Below are 10,990 nucleotides of genomic sequence, written 5' to 3'. Positions count from 1 at the left end.
TCACCCTCACCCTAACCCTAACCATAACCTTAACCCTAAACTTAATCCTCGCACTAACCTTAACCCTAACAGTAAACTTCATCCTAAAACTCACACTAATCCTAACCCTAAACCCTAACCTCACCCTAACCCTAACTCTCACCCTCAACCAAATATTAAACCTAACCATAACCCTCACGTTAACCCTAATCCTAACCCTAATGCTTACCCTAACCCTCACCCTCACCCTATCCCTAACCCTAACCCTTACAGTCACCCTAACCCTAAACCTAACAATCACACTAAACCTAACCCTCACCCTAACCCTAACCCTACCCCTCTGACTGATGCTCACCCTAACCCTAACCCTAATCCTCACCCTATCCCAAAACCTAACCCTAACCCTCACCGTCAGCCGGGCCCTCAGCCTAACCCTAACCCTAAACCTAATACTAACCTTCACCCTCACCCTCACACAAACCTTAACCCTAACCCTCACCCACACCCTCAGCCTAACTCTAAAGCAATACCTAACCCTCACCCTAAGCCTAACACTCCCCCTAACCCTCACCTCACCCTAATCCTCATCATAACCCTTACCCTCTCCATAACTCTAACCCTAATCCTCACAATAACCCTAACCCTCACCCTAAACCTAACCCTAACCCTCACTCTCACAATAACCTTAACCCTCACCATCACCCTCACACTCAGCCTAACCCTAACCCTAATCCTAACCATGAACCTCACCCTCACACTGAACCTAACCCTAAACCTCACTCTCACCCTCACCATCACCCTAACCCTAACCCTAACCCTATCCCTAACCCTCATTATAACCCTAACCCTCACACTCACCCTAACCCTAACACATACCCTCACACTAATCCTAACCCTTACACTCATTCTAACACTCACCCTAACCCTAACCCTCTCCCTAAACCTCACACTCACCCTAAACCTCAACCTAACATTTACCCTCACCCTAAACCTAACCCTAAACCTACCCCTAACTCGAACCCTCACCCTAACCCTAACCCTCAACGTAACCCTAATCCTAACCCTAACCCTAACTCTCACCCTAGCCCTCATCCTAACCCTAATCCTAATCCTACCCCTCACCCTAAACCTAAACCTCACCCTCAATCTTACACTCATCCTCCCCTTAACCCTTACTCTAACCCTAACCCTCATCCTAAGCATAACCCTAACCCTAACACCAACCCTCACCCTAACCCCCACCATAACCCTAAACCTAACCCTAACCCTCACGCTAACACTAACAATAACCCTAACCCTCATCCTCACCCTAAACCTAATTCTATCCCTAACCTTCAACCTCACCCTAACCCTCACCCTAACCTTTACCCTCACCCTAAACTTAACCCTCCCACCCTCACCATAACACTAACCCTAAACTTAACCATAACCCTAATCCTCACACTAACTCTAACCATAACCATAACCTTCATCCTAACCCTCACCCTAATTCTAACCCTAAACCCTACACTCACCCTCACCCTAACCCTAAACCTCACCCTCACACTCACGCTAATCCTAAACCTAACCCTAACCCTAAAGCTCAACCTCACCCTAAACCTAACTCTAACCCTAACCCTCACACTAAATCTAACCCTAAACGTAAACCTCACACTAACCCTAACCCTAACCCTAATATTAAACCTAACGCTAACCCTCACCTAACCATCACCCTAACCGTAATCCTATACCTACCCCTCACCCTCACCCTCACCCTAACCCTAACTCTCAACCTAAACCTAATCCTAACCCTAACCCTCACTCTCACCCTAGCCCTCATCCTAAAACTAATCGTAACCCTAACACTCACCATAAACCTACCCCTCACCCTCACCCTTAACTTCATCCTCAACTTAACCCTCACCCTCACCCTAACCCTCATCCTAACCATAACCCTAACCCTAACCCCACCCTCACCCTAACCCCCACCATGACCCTAAACGTAATCCTAACCCTCACCCTAACACTAACAATAACCCTAACCCTCACCGTCACCCTAACCCTAAACCTCACCCTCACACTCACCCTAATCCTAAACCTAACCTTAACCCTGAACCTGAACCTCACCCTAACCCTAACCCTAACACTCACCCTAACACTAAACCGAAACCTAAACCTCACACTAACCCTAACCCTAACCCTAATGTTTACCCTAACGAGCACCCTTACCACAACCCTGACCCTAACCCTAATAATAACCCTCACCCTAACCCTAAGCCTAATCCTCACCCTCACCCTAACCCTAACCCTAACCCTAATCCTCACACTAACCCTAACCCTAACCCTTACCTTCATCCAAAAAGTCACACTAATCCTAACCCTAAACCCTACATTCATCATCAACATAACCCTAACTCTCACCCTCACCCTAATTCTAATACTGAACCTAACCCTCACCCTAACCCTAACTCTCACCCTAACCCGTTTACTCACCCTAACCCTAACCCTAAAAATCTCCCTAAACATAACACTCACCCTAATCCTAACCCTAACCCTCTGCCTAATGCTCACCCTAACCCTATCCCTAACCCTAATCCTCACCCTATCCCTAAACCTAACCCTAAACCTCACCCTCAGCCTAGCCCTCAACGTAACCCTAACCCTTACACTAACCCTCACCCTTACACTAAATCTAATGGTAACCCTAAATTTCACCCTCACCCTAACCCTCACTCTAAACCTTACCCTCACCCTAAACCTCACCTTCACCCTCATGCTACAACTCACCCTAACCCTAACCCTCACCCTAAACCTCACCCTAACCCTAATCCTAAACCTCACCCTAAACAGCACACTAAACCTAATCCTAACACTAACACTAACCGTAATCCTAATGCTCACCGAATCCTCAGGCCAAACATAACCCTAACCCTACACCTCACCCTCACACTTACCCTCACCCTAACCCTTACCCTCAAGCTAACCCTAACCCTCACCCTCACCCTAACCCAAATCCTAAACATCACCCTAATTCTAAACCTCACCATCACCCTCACCATCATCCTCACCCTCAACCTAACCTTAAACCTAAACCTAAGCCTAACCCTCACCCTCACCCTCCCATTAACCCTAACCCTCAACCTAAAGCTAACCCTAACCCTAACCCTCACTCTCACTCTACACTTCATCCTAACCCTAACCCTAACCCTAATCCTAACCCTCCCTCTCACCCTTCCCTTCATCCTAACCCTAATCCTAACCCTAACTGTCACCCTAACCCAAACCCTAACCCTCACCCTCACCCTAACCCTAACCCTCTCCCTAACCCTGACCATAACCCTTACCCTCACCCAAACTCTAACCCTAATCCTCACACTAACCCTAACCCTAACCCTCACCATAAACCAAACCTTAACCCTCACTCTCAACCTAAGGCTAGCCCTCACCCTCACCCTGACCCACAGCTTAACACTAACCCTAACCCTAATCTTAACCCTGAAGCTCACTCTCACCCTCAACCTAACCCTAAACCTCACCCTCACCATCACCCTAACCCTAACCCTAGCGCTATCCATAACCCTCATCCTAACCCTAACCCTCATCCTAACCCTCACCCTAACACATACTCTCACCCTATTCCTAACCCTATCCCTCACTCTAACACTCACAGGAAACCTAACCCTCTCCCTAAAACACACCCTCACCTTAAACCTCACCCTAAACTTTACCCTCAACCTTACCCTAACCCTCAACTTAACCCTAACCCTAAACCTAACCCTAACCCTCACTCTCACCCTACCCTTTATCCTAACCCTAATCCTAAACCTAACCCTCACCCTAACCCTAACCCTAACCCTCACCCTCACCCTAACCCTCACCCTCAACTTAACCCTCATCTAACCCTAAACCTCATCCTAACCATAACCCTAACCCTAACCCAACCCTCACCATAACCCCCACCATAACCCTAACCTAACCCTAACCCTCACCCTAACACTAACAATAACCCTAACCCTCCGCCTCAACTAACCCTCATCCTAATCCTTACCCTCACCGTCACCCTACCCCTCACACTAACTCTAACCTTCACCATAACCATAATCCTAACCCTAAACCTCACACTAACAATAAACCTAACCCTCACCCTAACACTGACCCTAACCCTAAATCTCAACCTCACCCTAACCCTCACTCTAACATTTACCCTCACGCTCACCCAACCCTCAAACTAACCCTAAACCTCAAAATAACCATAAACTTAACCCTCAACCTCACACTAACCCTAACCCTAATCCTAACCCTAAACCTCATCTTCACCCTTTCTCTTACCCAAACCCTAACAATAACCCTATTCCTAACCCTAATCCTAACCCTCATCCTCACCCTCACCCTAACCCTAACCCTAACCCTCACCCTAACCCTAACCCTCACCCTAAACTTAAATTAACCCTCACCCTAACCCTCACCCTAACCCTAACCAGAACCCTAACCCTCACCCTAACCCTAACCCTAACCCTAATGATAACCCTAAAGCTCAAACTTACCCTAACCCTCACCCTAATCCTAACCCTTCCCCGATACCTAACCCTAAACCTAACCCTCACACTAAACCTAACCCTCACCCTCACCCTAAATCTAACCCTAACAATAACCCTAACCCTAAACCTAAACCTAACCCTCACCCTTACTCTAATGCTAACCCTATCCCTAATAATAACCATATTCCTAACCGTAATCCTAACCCTCATCCTCACCCTCACCCTAACCCTAACCCTAACAATAAACCTAACCCTAACCCTAACCCTAACCCTCACACAAACCCTAACCTAACCCTAACCCTAACCCTTACCCTCACCCTAACCCTAACACTCTCACTAACCCTAAACCAAACCTAACCCTAACCCTCACCCTAACCCTAGTCCCAACACCACACCTCAACCTAATCCTCATCCTAAATCTAAACCTAAACCTCACCCTAAAACTTACCCTCACCCTAACCCTCACCCTAACCCTCACCCTCAACATAAACTGAACCCTAACCCTCACCCTAATGCTAACCCTTACCATAAACCTCTCCCTCACCCTAACCCTAACCTCACCCTAACCCTCACCCTTTCCCTAAATATCACCCTAACACACACTCACCCTAACCATAACCCTAACCCTGACCCTATGCCTCACCCTCAACATCACCCTCACCCTAAGCCTAACCCTAAAACTAACCCTAATGCTAAACCTTAGCCTCTCCCTCACCCTCACGCTAACCCTAACGCTAACCCTTAACTTAACCCTCACCCTAACCCTCACCCTCACCATAACCCTAACCCTAACCCTCACCATAATGCTAACCCTAACCCTAACCATCACCCTCACCCTAACCCTCACCGTCACCATAGCCCTCACCCAAATCCTAACCCTCACACTCAACCTAACCCTCACCCTAACCCTAACACTCACCCTAATGCTAACATTAACCCTAACCCTCAAACTAACCATAACCTTACACTAAGAATCACCCTTTCCCTAAATATCACCCTAACACTCAACCTAACCCTAAACCTAACCCTGACCCTATGCCTCACCCTCACCATCACCCTATCCCTAACCTAACCCTAAACCTAACAGAGTGCTAAACCTAACCCTCTCCCTCACCATCACACTAAACCTAATGCTAACCCTAACCTTAACCCTCACCCTCAACATAACCCTAACCCTAACCCTCACCCTAATACTAACCTTAACCCTACACATCACCCTCACACTAACCCTCACGGTCACCCTAACCCTCACCCAACCCCTAACCTTCACACTCACCCTAACCCTCACCCTAACCAAAATACTAACCCTCATCCTAATCCTAACCCTAACCCTAAACCTCAACCTTACCCTAACCCTCACCCTCACCCTAACCCTAACCATAACCCTAACCCTATATCTAATCCTCGCACTAACCCTAACCATAACATTCATCCTAAAACTCCCACTAATCCTACCAATAAACCCAAACCTCACTCTAACCCTAAATCTCACCCTCACCCTAATATCAACCCTAACCCTAACACTCACCCTAATCCTAAACCTAACCCTAATGCTAACCCTAACCCTCACCCTCACCATATCCCTCACCCTAATCCTTACCCTCGCCCTAACCCTAAACCTAACAATCACACTAAACCTCAACCTCACCCTAACCCTAACCCTAACACTCACACTAACCCTAACCCTCACTCTAAACCTAACCCTACCCCTCAGCCTAACCCTCATCCTTACCCTAAACCTAACACTAACCCTCACCCTAACCCTAACCCTAAACGTCAACATAACCCTAACCCTTAGCCTCACCCTCACCATCAGCCTAACCCTAATCCTAACCCTCATCATCACCCTCACCCTCACACTAACCCTCAACCTAACCCTCATCCTCACACCAACCCTATCCATAACCCTCACCCTAACCCTCACCCTAACACTCACCCTCACCCTTACCCTAACCCTAACCCTCACCCTAACCCTCAATGTAACCCTAACCCTCTCCCTAACACTCACCCTCACCCTAAACCCCACCCTAAACCTTACCCTCCTCCTAACCCAAATCCTGACCCTAACCCTAATCCTCACACTAACCCTAATCCTCACACTAACCCTAACCTTAACCTTCACCTTAACCCTCACCCTCACCCTCACCCTAACCCTAACCCTAACCCTCACCCTAAATCTTACCCTAACCCTAACCCTCACCATCATCCTCACCTTCACCATCAACCTAAACCTCACCCACACTCTAACCCTCACACTCACCCAAACAATCACCCTATTCCTAACCGTCAACCTCACCCTAAATATCACCCTAACATTAACCCTCACTGTAACCCTATCCCCTCACCCTCACCCTCACCCTCAGCGTAACCATAATTCTAACACTCACCCTCACCCTCACCCTAACCCTAACCCTAAGCCTAACCCTCACATTCAACCTAACCCTCACTCTAACCCTCACCCTTAACCTAGCCCTTACCCTAACCCTAATTCTAAACCTCACCCTCACCCTCACATTCACCCTCACCCTAAACATCAACCTAAACCTCTCCCTCACCCTCAGACTAACCCTACCCCTACCCCTAAAACAACCCTCACCCTCACCTCTCCCTAACCCTAACGCTAACAATAACCCTAACCCTAAACCTAAACCTCACCCTCACCTTCACCCTCACCCTCAACCTAACCCTAACTCTCCCCCTCAGCCAAGCCCTAACCTTAACACTAACCCTAACCTTAACCCTCACCCACACCCTAACCCTAATGCTAACCCTAATGTTCACCCTCACCCTAACCGTCACCCTAACCCTTACCCTCTCCCTAAACCTAACCCTCACCTTAACCCTCACCCTAACCCTCACCTAATCTAACCTTCTCCCTAAACCTCATCTACACCCTAAACCTGACCCTAACTCTTACCCTCATCCTAACCCTAACCCTAAGCCTAATCTTCAGACTAACCCTAACCCTAAACCTAACCCTCATCCTAACCCTCACCCTTACCCTAACCCTAACAATATCCCTCACCCCAATGGTAACCCTAAACCTAACCTTCACCCTAACCCTCACAGTCGCTCTAAACCTCACCGTCACCCTAATCCTCACTCACACCCTAAACTTCACACTCACCCTTACCCTCACCCTCACCCTAACCCTCACCATAAACCTTAGCCTAACACTAACCATCACCCAAACCCTAACCAAAACCCTCTCCCTACGCCTTTCCCTCACCATCACCCTCACACTATGCCTAACCCTAAACATAAACCTAATCCTAAACTAACCCTCGCCCTCACCCTCACGCTAAACCTAACGCTAACGCAAACCCTAATGTCAACAATAAACCTAACCGTAAGCCTCATCCTCACGCTCAGCCTAAACCTAACACTAACCCTCACCCTAACCATAACCATAGCCCTCACCCTAACCATAACCCTAACCCGAACCCGAACCCTAACCCGAACCCTAAACCTAACCCTCACCCTAACACTCACGCTAAGCCTAACCCTCACTCTCACCCTAAGCCTCACCCTAAACCTTACCCTAAACCTAACCCGAACATTAAGACTAACCCTCACACTAAACATAACCCTCACAATAACCCTAACCCTAACCCTCACCCTAACCCTCACCCTAACCCTAACCCACACCCTAACCCTCACCCTCACGATAAACATCACCCTAACCCTAACCCTCACCCTAACGCTGACCCTCACACTCACCCTAACCCAAACCCTAACAATAAAACTAACCTTAACCCTAACTGTAACCCTCACACTCAAACTGTTCTTCACACTAACCCTCAAACTCACCCTAACCCTGACAATAACCCTAACCCTAACTCAACCCTAAATCTCTCCCTCACCCTAACCCTAACCCTCACCCAAACCCTAACACTAATCCTCATCCAAACCCTAACCCTCAACCTAATATTACCGCTAACCCTAACCCTAACCCTACCCCTAACCCTCACACTCACCCCAGCCCTCACCTTAACCGTAAACCTAAACCTAACCCTCACCCTCACCCTAAATCTCACCCTGACCCTTACCATCACCCTAACCCTAACCCTAAACCTAACCCTCACACTAAACATAACACCCACCCTAACCCTAACCCTAACCCTAATAATAACCCTAACCCTAACCCTAAACCTTACCCTCACCCTCACCCTACCCCTAAACTTAACCCTAAAAATAATCCTATCCCTAACGCTAAATCTAAGCCTCACCCTCCCTCGAACCCTAACCCCAATCCTAACCCTAACAATAACCTGAACCCTAACCCTAACTCTCCCCCAACCCTAACATTAACCCCACACATTAGACTAATCCTCATCCTAAACCTAAACCTAAACCTAAACCTCAACCTAACCCTAAATGTCACCCTAACCCTAACCCTCACCCTCATCCTAATCCTAACACTAAGCTTAATCCTAACCCTTTACCTCACCCTAACCTTCCCTCTAACCCTAACCCTAACCTTCATCCTCACCCCAAACCTAACAGTAAATCTCACCCAGGCCTTACCCTCACCCTAACCCTAACGTGCATCCTGACCATAACCCTAACCCCAACCTTCACCCTAACCCCCACCATAACCCTAAACCTAACCCTAACCCTCACACTAAGGCTAACAATAACCCTAATCTTCATTCTCACCATAACCCTCACCTTGAGCCTAACCCTAATCCTAACTCTAATCCTAACCCTCAACCTCACCTCACCCTCAACCTTACCCTAACCTTATCCCTAACCCTAAACCTAACCGTACCACTCACGCTAACACTAACAATAACCCTAACCCTCAACCTCACACTAACCCTCACCCTCACCCTGACCCTAATCCTAAACCTAACTCTAACCCTCACTCTAACCCTAACCCTCACCCAAACTTATGCCTAAACCTAATGCTAACCCTAAAGCTCACCCTTACCCTAATCCTCACCCTAACCCTTACCCTCACCCTAAACCTAACCCTAAACCTAACCCTCATACTAAACTTAACACTCACCATAAAGTTAACAGTAAACTTAACCCTAACCCTAAACCGAACCCTCACCCTCACCTTAACCCTAACCCTATCCCTAACAATAACCCTATCCCTTACCCTAGTCCTAACCCTCATCCTCACCCTCACCCTCATCCTAACCCTAACCCTAATCCAAAAATTAACCCTAACCCTATCCCTAAGCATCACCTTAACCCTAAAGCTAAAACGAGCCCTCAGGCTAATACTGATCCTAAACCTAAACCTAAACCTCAACCTAACCCTAAACATCAATCTAACCCGAACCTGAACCCTCACCCTCACCCTCAGCCTATCCCTAACCCTAACCCTAATCCTAACCCTGAACCTCATCCTCACCCTCAATGTAAACCTAAACCTAACCCTCACCCTCATCCTCAACCTAACCCTAACCCTAAGCCTATCCCTAACCCTCACCCTAACCTTAACCCTCACCCTAACACATACGCTCACCCTAACCCTAAACCTAACCCTCACCCTAACCATAACCCTAACCCTCACCCTAACCCTCATCCTCACCCTAACCCTAACCCTAACCCTCACCCTAATCCTAACCCTAACCCTAACCCTCACCCTCAACCTAACCCTCTCCGTCACCCTAACCCTCAATCACAACATAACCCTCACACTCACCGTTACACTCACACTTACCCTAACCCTCAACTTCACCCTAAATATCACCCTAACCCTAACCCTCACCCTAACCCTAACCCTAACCCTCACCCTAAGCCTCACCCTCACCAAGACCCTCACAATAAGCCTAAACCTAAACCTAACCCTAATCCTAATCCTAAACCTCTCCCTCACCCTCATACTAATCCTAATGCAAACCCTAAAGCTAACCCTCACCCTCACCCTAACCCTAATCCTAACCCTAACAATAAACCTAACCCTAACCCTATCACTAATCCTCACCCTCACCCTAAACCTAACCCTCACCTTCACCCTAACCCTAACACTCAACATAAGCCTCACCCTAACACTCACACTAACAATAGCCTCACTCTCACCCTAACCCTCAACCTAAACCTTACCATAACTATAACCCTAAACCGTACCTTCACCCTAATCCTAAGCCTAACCCTAATCCTCACCATCACCTTAAAGTAAACTTGACATTAACCGTAACAATAACCCTAACCTTAACCCTAACCCTATCCTTAACCCTCAAACTCACCCTAACCCGAACCCTCACCCTCAACATGACCCTAACACTAAACCTAACCCTCACACTAACACTCACCCTAACTCTCACACTAAACCTAACCCTCACTCTCACACTAATACTCACACTAAACCTTACCCTAACCCTAACCCTAACCCTTACCCTCACGCTAAACCTAACCTTAATCCTAATCCTCACACTAACCGTAACCCTAAGCCTCATCCTCACCCTAAACCTAACCCTAACCCTCATCCTAATGCTAACTCTAACCCTAACACTCACCCTCACCCTAACCATCTCCAT

The sequence above is a fragment of the Dipodomys merriami genome, unplaced genomic scaffold (genome assembly GCF_024711535.1).
Source record: "Dipodomys merriami isolate MVZ:Mamm:240054 unplaced genomic scaffold, mDipMer1.0.p SCAF_23, whole genome shotgun sequence".
NCBI lineage: Eukaryota > Metazoa > Chordata > Mammalia > Rodentia > Heteromyidae > Dipodomys > Dipodomys merriami.
This window is presented reverse-complemented; position numbering follows the sequence as displayed.